This window comes from Bos javanicus, chromosome 18 (genome assembly GCF_032452875.1).
Source record: "Bos javanicus breed banteng chromosome 18, ARS-OSU_banteng_1.0, whole genome shotgun sequence".
Taxonomy (NCBI): Eukaryota; Metazoa; Chordata; class Mammalia; order Artiodactyla; family Bovidae; genus Bos; species Bos javanicus.
The window spans coordinates 37,138,383-37,155,437 of NC_083885.1; the positions used below are offsets into that span (position 1 = coordinate 37,138,383).

Here is a 17,055-nt window from a genome sequence, read left to right on the forward strand (position 1 = left end):
GGGAAGTGCAGGGGAAGGCGGGATCTGGCTCGGGTGACAGGCTAAGAATTTGCCAGGTCATGAAAGCTAACAGCTCACTAGAGACCGATAAAGGTTGGCCTCCTGGTGTTTGCCCTGTACTGTCACTGCTGTGACTTTTCACCTCAGAATCTTCTTAGCTCCCCTCCCCTCCCCCACCCGAAGACTGGAGAAAATGCTGAGAAAAAAATGTAAATAGTAGTGTTTCCGTCATTCAGAAAATGTTCACTTTCAATTCTAGTTAAAATCCTCCAGAATTTCTTAGAGGTTGTTATTTAGTCGCTATGTCGTGTGCGACTCGGCGACTCCATGGACCGCAGCACACCCGCCTTCCTTGTCCTTAAAAGGCGCTTCTTGGAGGAACTAGCTTTAAATCTCTAGCATTAGGGTATTTCTTTAAAATAGGTTTGGTAATTTGTCTCATTATTATTTTATTGTCGGAGAATTTCCTCTTAATCTTTTATGTGGACTCTTAGCAAATAGTCAACCTGGCTATATTTTCCCATCTGTCTTTATATTACTTAGCATTTAACAAGAGCTATAAGAATGAAAACTTATAAAAAGATTGACGAAAAAGCTGGAAAGCAGTAAGGGAATACATTTTAATATTTAGCTGGAAAAGAAAAAGACTAAAAGAGGAAATGTAGGAGAAGGGAACGGCTACCCACTCCAGTATTCTGGCCTGGAGAATTCCATGGACTGTGTAGTTCATGGGGTCTCAAAGAATCGGACACGACATAGCGACCGAATAATAACAACAACCTGTTTTTAAGCACCTTCCACCTTCCCTGTAACACCAGAGAATCTGACCTCTCTGAAGAATGACCAGAAAACTTTTGTTCTGAGCCTTAGCCTTCTTCCAGTAAAATCAGGAAGCTTTTGATACTTTTTTTTTTTTTTAATTTTTAAATTTTTTAAATTGGAGGATAATTGATTGCAAACTTTTGATATTCTTTCTGGGCCCTGCCTCTCGTTTTCATTTCATGTACTGTTCCAACTTTTGGGAACACTGTTTTGGATTTTCCTCATTTCTTTTAAGAGTTTTGATTTGGCTGTCAGATAATTGCTGCTACTTCTTAAAATATTAAATAATAGAAATTTTAAATTAACAAAATTTAAGTCAGGCCCATTGTGTGATGTGTTAAAGCTTGTTTGCTGGTTTTTAGTGCCTTGTTCAAAGTAGATATTCTTGTTTCATCTTTTATATGATGCTGTTCAACACGGGGTAGACATGTAACTATTACAAAAAGATTTTGGAAGTGTTTTTTCCCCCTAATTTTTTAGGATCAGAGGTTGATTTTAATTTTTCTTATGTGTTAGGTAAGGCATAAGAATTGAAGTCTAAAAGAAGCATATTTTTGGACTAAATTATTTAAAGGATATAAAGAAGACAGCTTGAAACCATAAGTAAGGTATTTTTCATGTCCTATTTTTTTTATTTTTCTTTTTAAATGAAACTGACCTGAAATAATAACTGATTTTGTAGCCACTAAGGGCTAAATTCATTCAGAGGAATGTAGAAGACATAAGAAATCTACTTTCTTTTGTTCATTTAATTCTAGACTTCACTTTAAGAGGTTCTGATGAGAGCATAAGTGTAATACATTTTATTTTCCTTTAACTGCTTTTTTATTTTTTTTTAAAGAAATGTAATTTTAAAAATGTTATTTATTTTTTATTGACGTATAGTTGACATATAAGTTATAGGTGTATGATATAGTGATTCACAGTTTATAAAGGTTATACTCCATTTATAGTTAATATAAAATATTGGCTATATTCCCTGTGTTGTATAGTATAGTATTGTAGCCTATTTTATAATAATAGTTTGTGCCTTTTAATCCCTTACCCCTATGTCTTTCTTTTTTAGTATTAAGTTCATTTCCCAGATTTATTGAGATGTAATTGATATGTAACATGTAAGTATAAGGTGTCCAATATGATGACTTGATATGTTTGTATTGCAAAATGATTACCACAATAAGTTCAGTTAACACTTGCATCATTTCACATAATTACCATTTTCTTTTTGTGATAAGAACATTTAAGAGCAACCTCAAATATATAATAATATAGTATTATTAACTATAGTCACCACACTGTACCTTAGGTCTCCATTTTATAATTGGAAGTTTGTGCCCTTTGACCAACAACTCACATTTCCCCCACTGCCAGCCTCTGGCAACAACTAACTATTCTACTCTATTTCTGTGGATTCCAGTTTTTTCAGTTCTGCATATAAGAGAGATCATATAGTATTTGTCTTTCTATGTGACATTTCACTTAGTATCAATACCCTCAAGATACATCCATTTTGTCACAAATGGCAGGATTTCCTTCTTTTCTATGGCTGAGTATATATACACCACATTTTCTTTATTGACACTTAGGTTGTATCCATGTCTTGACCATTGTGAATAATGCTACAATGAACATGGGGGTTCAGACATCTCTTTGAGATAGTAATTTCATTTCCTTTGAAAGTGGGGTTGCTGAATCATATGGTGGTTCTACTTGTAGTTTTTTTTTTTTTTAGGAACTTTCATATTCTTTTCCATAGTGGATATATCAATTTACATTCCCACCAAGAGTACACGAGGGTTCCCCTTTCTCCATATCCTCACTAATGCTTCTTATCTCCTGTCTTTTTGATAATAGCCATTCTAACAGGCATAAGGTGATATCTCATTATGGTTTTGATTTGCATTTCCCTGATGATTAGTGGTGTTGAGCATCTTTTCATGTACCTGTTGGTCATTTGTATGTCTTTAAAAAAAATCTCTGTTCAGGTCCTCTGCCCATTTTAAATTGGATTACCTTACCTGACGTTCTTAGTGCTTGTGAAGTTATTTTTGCATGTGGATGGTTGTTCCAATCGATGTTTCCGGGAGAGGCTGAGTGCTAGAAATTCCTATGCCACTATCTTGTTCAATCTGTCACTCAGAATTCACCTTTGTCTTTCAATTTAGGGAGATAGCTCCCAGAGACCTTAGTATCTTGAAAGAGTTCTTATTTTTTTTATGTCCAGAACATGGAATAACAGTCCTGCGAGCATGGCAGCAATACTTTGAACTCTGCAACCTCTGTTTATCATCTTATTAGATTTGGAAGAAAAAGATAGAAGATATGCCACCTTTAGACTAAGCTGTATTCATTGCTGGAGTTCACACATCCTGGAGGGGTGCTGAAAGTTTACCATTTTCTTTGGTGGTGTCCTGTTTCCCCGATTCTTGTGTTCCCTATAGCCATGCACAGATACCTCTGCACTTGAAGAAGCAGTCACCTCTTCCAGACTTTCTGGACTGACTTCAGGAAAAAATAAACACCTTCACTTGTGAGTGAAGGCAGTCTGGAGCTGTGGCTTTAGTGATGTGGGGTGTTAAGTATGGGTGTGAGTAGAACCTCTGGGTTCAAGGGTGTGTGACTTGTTTGGCTCAGGGATGGGTTCACCACATTGATGATGCATGATTCTTGGGGAGAGCTGTGGGTCTGCAGTAGCTGCGGCAGCTGTTAAGGTACTCAGTGGTGCCTTTAGGTCTGGTGCTTAGGTTCCAGTTCAGGTAGCAGTGGTGGTCAGAATCTGGTGGTATGCACATGCTTGGCAGTAGGGGCCAGCTGCAGGTGCCTGTGTGGGGGCAGGGGCCTGCTGTAGACACACACACAGTGATGAGAGACAGGGCCAGCAGCAGAGGTTGGAGCCAGCTGCGCGTTCGTGAGTAGCTGAGGGGACTCTGGCTATTGGTGTAGACCCGTGTGATTGCATGAGTTAGTTGTAGGTATGTGTTCTAGTTAGACCATTCTTAATTGCTAGTAATGGTACCCTACTCTAATCAGCTGAAGCAAAGGGAAATTCATTATCTCATGTAACAAGCACATTCAAGGGCCCTGCTTGTTCCAGGGGCTCAGTTTCTCTCTCCACCTTTTAGCATCTTTCAGTGTTTTGATTGCATTAAGACAGATTTCCTCCTAGTGATGGGGAAACATGTTGATGGCTACAGATAGTCACGGGTTTAAATCTTTAAAGGAAGGAGGACTTTGGACTCCAAATCTTTATGAAATTTGATTGGCCTTGCTGGCACTGGGGGCCTTTCTGAACTGACTGCTGTGCCCAAGGGAATGTAGTTCTCTAAATGTCCAGTTGAGAATCAGTTTGGAGTTGGTACAACTATGATGGACCGATCAGCTCACCATGACCACTTTGAGTGGGGAAGGAAAAAGGGGATGCTGTAATTGGAAGCGGGGAATGAATGCTTAGCCGGCAAAAACAAGTCTGTGATATAAAGAGCTTAGCATGGTTCTTGGAACATAGTAAGAATTCAGCAGATGTTAGACATGGTTATCATTAGATTGTAGGATCATTGTTATATATTATAGCAGACTATAAGAATATTTTCTTGGGAATTCCTTGGTGGTCCAGTGGCTAAGATTCCTGCTTTCACTGTCAAGGACCTGGGTTCAACCCCTGGTTGGGGAACTAAGATCCTGTAAGCTGCATGGCACAGCTTAAAAAAAAAAAGAGTTTTTATTTTTTATTAACTGATGTTTATATTTTAAGTAATCCAGCAGTAAAAGAGTTGAAATTTATCTTTTGCATATGCTGAGTGTTTTTTTTTTGTTTTTTTTTTTTTTACAGCTGTGACTCATGTGGGATCTTAGTTCTCTGGCCAGGGATCGAACCCATGCCCCCTGTATTGGGAGCATAGTCTTAACACTTGACTGTGAGGAAAGTCCTTGTTGAGTGTTTCTTTATCTTTCTTTAACCTCAGGTATATTTAGTTTATGGAAGAGTGTTTAAAAAATTCCTTTTTCTAAATGTATTGGTTATCATTTTGGTTTTTCAAAAGGCTAATTGTTGCAGAAAGATTGGATTCATTTAAAGAGGCTTTCCTTGTTTTATGCTTTACACAAGTGGTGGCCTTGTGTGTTAGCCATGGACACCGCATGATTGTTATTTCTCTTGTTGTTGTCATATTTCACGTAACTGCAAATTAAAAAGGACCAAAAAAATTACAGCAATTTCTAGTTTATATCCAGAAATGGAACTCTCCACAGGAACCCTTGCATGGTACAAATATGTTAGAAAATCATTTTCCATTGTGCTTTGAAAGCCTGTGAGGAGGCCACAGTGGAGCATAGTTCATCTGTCTTGGATGAAGCCCAGAGAGACTGTGCAGACTGTAGGAAATCTCCCATCTGAAGAGTTAATTTTCTTTCAGGATCAGTGTTAGCGGCTGCTGTGATTAAAACAGGACACTTTAAGATTGGTATAGGAACACTTATAACAGTTGACTATAAAAGAAAACCCAGGAGGCCAGATTCAGCCTTGGGAGCTACTTTGGTTTGAGCCTCAAAGACCTTTATTTTGAGTTTACCTCTTCTTTGATTACACATGTATTCAGCTTTTTTTTTTTTTTAGTATTCATTAATAAATAAAAGCAAGCAATTAGTTTCATCTATGTAATATTTTAAAATATCTGAATGCCATTTTTGTCTTTTGTTCCTATTCTTTTCAGAGCTACTCTTTTTTTTTGGTTATTATATATTGGAGCATAGTCGATTAGCAATGTTGTATTAGTTTCAGGTGTACAGCAACGTCATTCAGTTATATATATATATGTGTGCATGTATATGTGTGTGTGTGTATCTATCTTTTTCAAATTCTTTCCCTATTTAGGTTAATACAGAATATTGAGCAGGTTTCCTTGTGCTATACAGAGGAACTCTAGATAACCAAGTAAAATTAAACTTCTTTTTAAAACTGGATTTTAAATTTTTATTTATTTAAAATTTTTATTTATTTGGCTGTGTCAGGTCTCAGTTGCAACACATGGGATCTTTGTTGTGGCACATGGACTCTCTAGTTGTGGCATGTGGGCTCAGTAATTGCAGGACACGGGCTTAGTTGCTCTGCAGCATGTGGGATCTTAGTTCCAGGGACTGAACCCACGTTCCCTGTGTTTCCAGGCAGATTCTTAAGCACTGGACCACCAGGGAAGTCCCTTTACCAAATTTTTAGATGCAGATTTATGAATGTAGTGTGGAAACAAGTATAAGGTTTGAGGACAGATCCTTTTAAAGTGAAAGTCGATCAGTCGTGTCTGACTCTTTGCAACCCCATGGACTATACAGTCCATGGAATTATCCAGGCCAGAATACTAGAGTGGGTAGCCTTTCCCTTCCCCAGGGTATCTTCCCAGCCCAGGGATTGAACCCAGGTCTCCCACGTTGCAGGTGGATTCTTTACCAGCTAAGCCACAAGGGAAGCCCTTCATCATTTTAAGGACAGATATATTTTCCTTTATTTTCTTCAAGATAGTAAATCAAAGTAGCATTTCTTAAAATTAGAAAAACTGGGGCAAAAAATATTAAATAACAGCTGTTGGAAGGAAAAAAATCAACCATAATCCTAATCTCAAATGGAGCAAGTAATTTTAGATTTTTGTATTTACCTTTCAGTTTTGGGCATGTGCACACATACTTCAGTTGAAATTGAAGTTTTAATGCAAGTAGAAAAACTATTGAGAAATTTATGGTGAATTGAATCAATTTGAAGTTGCTATACTTTGTGTTTTAAGAGTAGAGTAGTGTTTATCTTTTTTTTTTTTTGCTTTCAGCAAGAACAAGAAAGGTGAAAAGTCAGTCCATAACATGAAAGATTCTTCTTTTAGACCTGAAAGTCAGAAGTAGGCATTAACCTGGGTTTGTGGTAGTGCTTCATTATTATTGACATTCTCTCAAGTTTTCCAAATTTCTGCAGTTTGTTCCTACAGGTACCTCTTCCCTCCTCCAGCCAGGACCTTCAAGCCTTGTTTCAAATTGCTGACATTGTTTTTTTCTCCCAGTGCAAAGTGCTGATATAACTTCCTTAAAATCCTTCAGAACCTTTCCAGTGCCTATGAGATAAAATCTGAACTTTAGGAAGGTGTCCAAGACTCTTCCTAACTTTGCCTCAACCATCCCCTCAGAGCCTTATCCCCTATGGCTCTCTCTTCTGTGAAACCAACATGAAGCTCCAACCATTTAATCTGTTTCCAAAGAAATGTGCTGTTCCCTGTGCTCATCATTCTGTTTCCATTTTCTGAATTGCCCTTGACCTCTTAAACACCAGAATTTCTAGATCTCTCTCAAGGACCACACTCAGTAGGTCATCTCTTCTGGTTAGTTTTCTTGACCTTCCCCAGCAGTGTTGGTTCCTTTCCTTGAAGTCCGCACAGCACTTGGTACGTATTTCTATTGTATTGCTCATCGTGCTCAATAGTAATGATTCATTTGACATGCATCTCTTTAGTCTTAGTGTGTATGTGGAGGCCAGGACCATAGCTTAGTCATCTTATTAATGTCTGCACCAGAGTCATACACTTGCTAACTGTATTGTGTAACTTGGGTAGTGTGTTACACAGTACATCCATAATGTTGGTCAGTGATCTTTCAGCATGCAAAAAAGTAACAGTATTCTCTGTAGTTCCCTGTTTGGTCAGTGATCTTTCAGCATGCAAAAAAAATAACAGTATTCTCTGTAATTTTCTATTTTAGTCTCCCTGTATGCAAAACCAAAACAAAACCAAAGTTATATGGAATGAGCAAAGCTCTTTGATTAAAAATTTCTCATCATTGCATGTCATTTTAAATATACCCGTTGTTTTGAATATAAATGAAGTGTGTTGAAATCTGAGTGAAAAAAAATGCATGGACTATTATTGATGAAACCATTCAAAACCAAATGGTATATTCTGGGTAGCTGTAATTTTTCAAAAGGTACTATGTACAATTTTAGGTTAGTGTCAGATAACCTCTTCACCTTCATTTCTCTCTTAACACCTTTTATCATAATTTCTGAAGCTCCCCTTTGTAGTTCCAGTTGAAAGTCCTGAGGCAAGCTCTTTAGAAGTCTAACACCTGCTTAGGGCTGAACTGGCAGGGGGAAAAATTGAAAAGCAGTGAAGAGTCTTTTCAATAAAGTACTTAGCATTTTAAATAGTAGATGTTTGAAAAAAAATAATGGTAATAATAGTATTGGAAACTCTCATACCACCCCACACAGAGAGAGGAATGTGAAGCTGTTTAGTGGGTTCTTACTTTGAGTTCTCAAAATCCTTCATTTGCAAAGATAGTTAAAACTTGATTTTGATCAAATTAAACTACTCAGAATGTGGACTTTTCCTTGAGCACAGATTTATACTTTCTCTTTTAAAATTCAAACCCTTTTCCTTCCAACATCAAAGAGAAATGATTCAAGGCTTTTAGAATATTATTCTTAAATACCAAAAACCCTGGGATAATAGTTAGAAAATTAAGAAGTGGGTTTTGAAATAATTAAATTTTGATTCTCATCTGCTGTTTCATCTTGACTCTCTAAAGTACCATATTCCAGGTTAATGGCAAAGTTTTAAAAATGTACATGTGTTTTTTTAACCCTTAATGATTTTGTATTCTCATGAATTCCTGGAGCCTTTTAAGATTCAGAGTCCCGTGGTGGACTTTTTGAGGTTACAAATTTTAATATTTTATCTTTTTGTTCTGTAACTGGAGGAAATTTAATTTGTTTTTCCAGCAGAGGGAGACATCTGACCATGAACGTGCTGCTGCTACTTGCCAGGAGTATTCTGTAGCCCGTTTTATCAATATACATAAAAAACTCAATGTTCAAATTAACTAGTTCAATAAGTAATTTAGCTCATTGATTTTTGGGCATATCCTAAGTGCCATTACAAGCTACGGATATTTTAAATGCCATTACCTAATAGAAGGAATGTTTTAAGCACCTTTTATTGATTTTATTACTGCTTTATTTTGCTGTCTTGGTTTAAAATCATTTTAACCACTCTGTAATCAAGAAGAAATATATCGTTGGTGAAATACAGTCAATTTCCTAAAAACCTTTGACATCGTTAAATAAGGAATTACAGTTGTTAAATCATGTCAGGCAATAACTGAGGGACAGAAGAGATATAAAATTTGGAGCAGTGGGCCAGCATACCAGTAAGCTGCGTTGACCTCTAACATTCAGCTTCTGCATGTGACAGTCACACTTCAGGTTTGCTTATGGTTTTTATATCAGCAAGACAGATTTAAAATCTCAGGTAGCAGGAAAGATGGAAGAACGATAGCAAAGTATAATACAGGGGCAATTACAGTGCTTTCTAATGACCTTTTGTAGCTTTAGGTAAAAAATGATTCTCTAAGCAATTTTTAAGTTTCATTTGCTTTACTTGCTAGATTATAGTATATTGATATTCTGCATAAAAAGGAGTCAGAGTGCTCATAGAGCTTTTTTTTTTTTTTGACACTTTCTTTTTCTGCTCATTTGATTTTCTGTTAGCAATATTACTGAGCTGATCAGCTGGTAGATAGGCAGGGACACCAGTCCATACACTGCTTAATCAGAGAGGTGCAGAAGTGGGTAGTGACCACTGAAGCTTGATAGAAGCCTGCTAATGAGTTGATTGCATTGACATTTTATGTAATTTAGCTGTAGAGTGGCAAATATCAATACCTGTATATGATTTGGCAGATGGTTGTTGAACTGTGATTAGAAGTTTAGAATGATTCCCGGTAAAAGACCACCTGGCAGTAACCCAGGAACAGAGAACTGAGTTTTCACCATTAAATGGAATAGGTCCATAAAGTCAAGTGTTTTGATCATTAATGGAATCTTCCCTTTTCTTTTAGCAAATGTTAGCTTCAAGAGGAAATTGATAATTATGCATAGGTCTATTAAATGATCTTAGGGAGAGCTCTTTGCATTCCTTCAGATGAGCTCATGTCTATAGTTGTGGGGATTATTCACCAGCAAGGAAAGAAAACTAGTTAAAATGCTGATAGGTGTCGTTTCAAATATAGCAAGCATGTTGGAAGCATCTTTGTAGAATTAATTTCTTTGAGGCTAAAAATCAGATTTGGTTGTAACATTATTGATTATTCTATATTAATTTATATACTATATGACTATGTTATGAAATAATTTAAGGTATACTGAGGATTGTTATATGTAAGACACTCCTATAAGTGTTTGAAATATAAAGAACACCAAGATGATGCCCTCCTTTCACTCAGTGAAGGAAGGGTGGTAGATAAACTCATACTGTGCACGTCCTATGGAAAGAATGGAATAAAGGTTCAGGAGCTGTGGCAGCATAGAGAAAAGTAATAGGTTCCTCTGTGGCAAGAGGAAATGTCAGGAAGGGCCTTATGAAGGTGTCACTTAAAATAGATTTTTAACAGAGATCAACATTCAGAGGTGGGGGGACTTAGCAATACAAAAGCTGTTTTTTAAAAAATAGGTTTCAGTTTTTAGATCAGTTTTAGTTTCACAGCAAAACTGAGCAGTGAGTATGGAGAGTTCCTATATGCCCCGTGACCCTACAGATACACAGTCTCCCCTACAACCAACATCCTGCATCAGAGTGCTACATTTGTTACAGTTGATGAACCTGTATTGACATGTGGCTATGGCTCAAACTCCTTAGTTTACATTAGTCTTCACTCTTGGTGTTGTATATCTATGGGTTTTGACAGATGTATAATGCCATGTATCCACCATTGTAGTATCACGAAGAGTAGTTTCACTACCCTAAAAATCCTCTGTGCTCCACCTAATCATCCCTCTTTCCCTCTGATCTTTTCTCTGTCTCTGTAGTACAAAAGCTTTTGAAAAATTTGAACTGTTTCATACACCATTATATATATATATGTGATGTATAAAGAAAAGTGAAATAAATGTATTCACTTTCCAGCTGAGGTGGTAGAATATTACCAATATTTCTGAAGCCCTAGTGTATTCCTTTCCAACTGCTTTCTTCTGCCCTACCAACACTTCAAATTATTTAATATTCAAAGTACATCTAGTTGCAAGGCACACAAAAACCTGAAGGCCCACATCCTTCTTATTCTTATCTTTGGTTAGGTCCATGCAAGATGAAGTGAAGAAATGGGTTGATATTTGCCTACTGAGTTCAAATTACATGGAAAGCTATTTTGTGTGTGTTGTATGTGGAAAGAAAAGGGGAGTCCTGGATAACCTAAATGACTATCAAATTTGAAATAGGGCATAGTCTGATTTATTCAAATTACAGTATCTGCTTCACTTCGAGCTTTACGGACCTTTCTTTTCTTGCTCAGTATGTCCAAATTGAACGACTAACCTCAGTGCCATATGGTAGAGTCACATACTTGGCTGTGGAGACTCATTCAGAATTTTCATGCATATAAACATCCATGTCAGCATGGAATACTCATCTTTAAATTTAGCAGCAAGTATTTTCAGAATTACTGGGTATTTTTATAATTTGGCTGACGTCCATGCTCTTATTCCTTTGGTTTCATTTTCTAGTTTCATAGGACTTATAGGTGAATATGTTTTATATTAAAGTCAGTGGTATGTTGAAAAGTAGACCTCTGTAGGATTCTTTTCTTCCATCTCTGACCCACTCTGTGGGCCAGTTCTTCGCCTACACCTGGATTATATCTCAGACACACCCCTTAGGTTTTCCAGCTACTCTTAGATTTAAGAAGATACATTCTGATTACCTCTAGTCATTATAACAGTCTACATTTAGTAATATGACCAGTCCAGTGTAACATTCTGAACTTTATTACAGTCCAAACCACTCTTCTTGCCCAGCTCGGTGAAGGATTAGGTTGAGAATCCCTCAGCAGGAGATGGGGATGGGGTGACTTCTCCATTTTCCTTTTGGAGCTTCTCTTCCCTACTTATCCCAAACCCTGGGTAGGTCTGAGAGAAGTGAGGGAGTCTGGCAATCATAGGAACGACTCCCTTGGCAGTCCTGTTCTGATCTGCTGGTGGTGTTTTCTGGGCTTGGCAGAGGCTCTGACTCTGGAGGCACACTCCCCTAGGTGTCCCCTCTGGGAATGTAGGAGAGCAGCTCACGTGCCCCTCCTCTGCATTCCAAGGTTCATCTCTAGCCTCTTTCTATTGGGGCTGACCCTCTTGAGTTGGGATCTCTTTTTAAATGACCCCCTGACTGCTTCTTTTACATAAGGGCCAGTCATGCAGTTGCTGTGGGGATTAAATGAAATAACATATGTAAAGAGCTCTTCCTGGCACTTATCTGTTGAATAGGTTGATTTGTCTTTTACTGGATACCTTCTCTCTGGGGTCACTCTGCAAGTGCTTTATAAACCTAATCATAAACCAGTCCTAGGAGTTAGATATCTAAGAAACTCGGACTCATTAGGTTATTTGCAAGGTCACGAAACTAGAAAGTGGCTAAGCTTAAATTTGAACCCAACTCTGGTGCAATACAGGAGTCTCTGGTCCTTTGGACTATGGTCTATTGCCTTCTGAAACAGCCTGGCATGGGCCATATAGTTCTAAACCCTGGGAACTCTGGTTAATTAAACTCTTGGATTCTAGTGCCCGTTCTACCTTATCAATTTCTTAAATGTCAGGTGTGCTATAAATCTACAGGAATTTTGATTTACCTTGTACTTTATCTTGGATACTTTCACTTGACCATGTGATATTTGGACAACCTTAGTTCCTTGACATGATTCCTTTATCTCCAGAGATGTGGGCTACGTTTCTGATCAACTCAATCAGAGATTCAAAGAAATTTATCCTGATAATCCAGAAATGTTCCAGTGCTTCACTGGAGTTCATAGCACATATGGAATTTTGAGCCTCACAGGATAATCTCTGCAAGGTAACCACACATCTTTCTTTTGCCTCCGGTAGTCTGGGGACGACAGAGGATGAGATGGTTGGATGGCATCACTGACTCAGTGGACATGAGTTTGAGTAAGCTCCAGGAGTTGGTGATGGACAGGGAGGCCTGGCGTGCTGCAGTCCATGGGGTCGCAAAGAGTCAGACATGAGCGACTGAACTGAACTAAACTGAGTATGAGAACTGATAACCAAGACAGCTTTCCAAGCTGCTGTGCCAACTGCCGCAGATGACTCCAGGTTGATCTGTGCAGACTGGAAATCTCAGCAGAGAGCCCTAGAAGAGTTTGGAACCTTGTTCATTCTTATTCACTTGGGACAGTCAGTTAAGAAAATTTACTTTGAAAAGAATTGCCCAGAGTTAGACTTGGATAAAGCAAACCATAGAAGAGAAACAAAATCCCTAGAAACTTAGTTCTGTTTTGTTTTAGTAAGGTGTCATTTACTGAAATCTTAATGGTAAATCCAGGTCCTGGATATACACTGTTGTGAAATGTGTACTTAATCTGTATGTTCTAGAAACCTGCATTGAAATTAACTATTGTTTAGCTCCTTTAACTTTTGTAGCCCACCAAGCTGCAAACTGCCACAAATAGATAATTCAAAGTTCTGCTTTTCATTTGCCCTGTTGCTTACAGCAAAGAGAAGTTGAACCCCACATTGTAAACTGGCCAGTTTCTGTATTCAGTCAATTTAAATGGATAGCTGTACCTTCTTTACTCTGCTGTGGAGATATTGTCAGAGGGAAATGCATTAAAAAGTCTTATTTTGTGTGCTGTAAAATAAATGAGGTCTTATGATAAGAATACCAACTCTAGTTAGTCCTTTTTTTGGCTCTATGGAGAACTTAGTGATAATCGGAAAAGACATTTCTCGTTTTTTGTGCCTCAGCTTCCTCTGCAAGAAAGTATAAGTAATAAAGCCTGCCCTTTAGGACTTTGTAAGGCTGTGTGGCAAAGTATTTTAAGCTCCTTGGAGAAAAACCTACTCAGTGAAGTTGCTATTCCTTTTAACGTCAATTATGTTCTGAAACACGATTTCAGAATTTCAGGATCCCAGGACCTATGATTGAACTGGCAGCTGATTGATTCAGTGGAATTCAGTATTCTCTTTCTCGACACCACACCAAAATTTGCCTTGGCTAAAAGAGGTAAAACATACAATTATGGTCAGAAATGTAATAATAAATCTACTGTAACAACCTTCTTTCCACCACATATGTTTTCTGGTATTTATCTGAATATCCATGCTTATGAAAACTAGAAGAGGTTGTAATTTCAATAGTACCAGCAACTCTGTGAGTATCCAAAGCCATTTAAATTATGATCTGCTTTTATTTTTCCAAGGTGCATTTCTGAAAGATTTTCTTTTCTTTTTTTTTTTTGGTTTGGAAATTTTAGAAAAGGAGACAAACAGTTAAAAGTATGGAAGTTCCACGCATGCTGCTTTTTCTGCACCTTGAGGACTAGCAAAATCTTTAATATGAGACTTTATTTGTACAAAGCAAAACTTCAAAACCACTCAAAAGCTTTTCTTATTAACTGCTGTCAGTCCTGTGATTTACAGAGGCAATAAAGAACTAGAGGGGGCACATTTATCATGGAGTTCAGCACACCAGGAGCCATTTTCTCCAGCGGTAAAGGCTAGTGATAAAACAAATTCTTTTGTTCTGTAACCAAGACACATTCTCTGTTCCCTGCTCTCTAAAGTTGGGCACGCCAGGCTTCTCTAGTGGCAACTTGGCACCACTTCCTCCACGCCTAGTGAAAAATCGTTCACGTGAAGACCCTGATGACACACCTGGAACACCTGGCTGTGAAAGGCGCTGTGTGCTCACCTTCAGCACACAGTGGTTAGCTCTCAACACGTTTGTAGCATTGATTCCTAGTTTACCTTGAACAGTGCTCCGTGTGTGTGTGTGTGTGCACGCTTTCTTTGGTTTCAGAAGGGAGTAGACGGAAACATTAAATAATTTGGGTTTTATTTATTTGTTTGGTAAAGAGCATATAAAATTTGAATTTTGGGAACTGTACATTTCTTGTTGGATTAAAGAATGCCTCATCTGAATGTTGATGCTGAAAAGCAAAATCGGTTCCAGTACACATTTTTTTTTCAATTTTCTTTGATTTTGATTTTGTATTTTGGGTTCTAGGCAGGTAGGTGTGATACACTTTAAAAAAGTTATTTTTTAATTGAAGGATAACTGCTTACAGAATTGTGTCGGTTTCTGCCAAACATCAACATGAATCAGCCATAGGTTAAGTTGTCTCTGAGCATTGATTGTAACATTTGGGGGTTTTTGAAATGAATATATCAGAATTTGAGCTAAGGTGGGTGTAAAGGCTTCAACAGTTTTGCTCTTTGGGAGACTTACAAAATGGAACAAAATGGAGCATTTTGGAATATTCTATAATTGAGTACATCCATCATCCAATAGTATTTATTAAGCGCTCACCTGTGCATGACAATGTTCTGGGCACAAAGATTATTGGGAAAAAGGTCAATGACTTGGAACCAGAGACAGTGGTAGTGTTTCTACCTTTGGGAAAATGAACACAAATATTAAATTGTGAATGCTATTCCTAATGGAGCAAGTTATGTAGTTTAATTTAGTCTCAGAAAAAGACAAGAACACTCAAAATCTCCTGGCCTTTCCCAATTATATAATCATTAACTATGCTCTTATTGGTGTATTAATGAAAAATAGTGTGTTTGAAAGACAGTAGCAAAGCAGAAGATGTGAAAAATTCAGGAAAAAAAATCGGGCCAGGTGCTTTTGTGACTCATTGGCCACTCTTAAAAACTTTTAGCTGGGAAGGAATTTGGAATAGAATTATGTGGGAGTTTCGTTTATCCATCTGTTCTTTGCAATGTATAATTTAGTGGTTAAAGTTGTTCTCTTGCTTCTGTCACTATCAGTTTCTTTTCAGAGGAAGGGGAAATAGGTCCTTTTGTCAGTAATTTGGCAGAAGTGCTGAAAAGCCCATTATCCCTGTTGGAGAGAAAGCAAACCACCCCTGATATGTGAGGGCCTGGCAGGCTTCATAGAGAGAGATGAGCCTAGTGAGAAGGTTCTAGTGAGAGGGTTTTTTTTTTTTTTTTTAATTTTCTGGGAGATACTGATTGTTAGACTTTTTTTTTTGAAACTGTCTAATATTTTCTCAAAGCAAAGTTATCTGCCTCTTACTCTCCACCCCCAAAACAAATTCATTGGTATTAGAAGATATGGGAGAGAGAGGGAAAAAACACAGTCATTTGAATAAAAAAGTCATATCTTTTATGTACTTTATGCTATATTCTGTGTACTTGGGAAATGGCTGCATTTGTCCAGAGAATGGTGGAAAATTGAATACTATGCTTCATAGTGTGCTTCTTGTAGTGTTTCCTTAACCAAAGAGGAGCAGCTGTTGGGTAGCAGAGAAAGCACTGTTACCAGCCTGAGCATATGGAACTCCGAAGCTTTGGCTGATATGGATGTCTGGGCAACGGTTGCAGAAAGACTGTCATAATTGTTTGCTGTGATTTTAGGTCCACACTCCAATGTTGGAAGGGAAAACTTTTTACAGAGGCTTACTTTTTTTTTTTATATGGCTTTGAAGGGAATTGTATTTTACTTCTGACGCTTATTGTATTGTAAAATCTCTAGTCTCTGATACTTAAAGGTGGAAACTTTTAACTTTCTTAAAAATCCAACTCTAGGGACTTTTTAGTAGTATAGCCTCTCAAATAATCTTAAAGCTTTGAAAAATGAAATACTTTATTTTATGAATCAGTTTTGGGGTCAGTTTTTTCCCCTAAAATGTATGCTTTTATGTTGGGTAGTTTAAAGACCAGCTGTTAACTGAAACCAACCGTCAACGAAGTTGCATAAAGTTGTGTTTCCTATTAGTCTTGTATCTTTCCTATTAGTCATTTGTGAAAGGATATAGGAACATCTAAGAGAACTCTAAACAAAAATTGAAAAAACAGATGTCAAAACCATATTGACTTGATAGTTTGCTATTTTTTTAATAGAAAAGGAGCTCAGTAATAGTGGATTATGAATAAGGCTCATGTTGCTAATTTATCAGAGAAATATTTGTAGTAGTTTGTAGTTGAAAATTGGTGTTTATCTAGAATTTCAGAGAATCAAAAAAATAAGTTGAAGGTTATGCCTGGGAGGACCATGAAGGAGGAACTTTGACATTTTCAGTAGTTGGGCATGCATGGGCCTCTAAAGGTGTGTTTATTATGTTGTCATGGTGAGCAGTGAATTAAAAAGATAACAAGACTGCTCCTTGGGTAGTTGTGACTTATTGGTAGTTATCTTTACAAGAGTTCCATGCTGACTTAAGTAAAGATCTTTGGTTAAAAAA

At 37.4% G+C, this 17,055-nt stretch overlaps 1 long non-coding RNA gene across 4 annotated transcripts in view; it reads left to right on the forward strand.

Moving 5' to 3' along the window:
• Positions 1 to 5: 5 nt before the first annotated feature.
• The window catches only part of LOC133230376 (uncharacterized), an 89,476-nt gene continuing 72,426 nt past the window's right edge, over positions 6 to 17,055 (forward strand). For 2 of the 4 annotated variants that reach the window (XR_009730829.1, XR_009730831.1), the window contains exons 1-2: positions 6 to 93; positions 1,339 to 1,430. This is a non-coding gene — a long non-coding RNA (uncharacterized LOC133230376). Of the gene's footprint in view, positions 210 to 1,338; positions 1,431 to 17,055 lie in introns of all 4 variants that reach the window. The other 2 variants (XR_009730830.1, XR_009730832.1) reach the window with 2 other exon arrangements.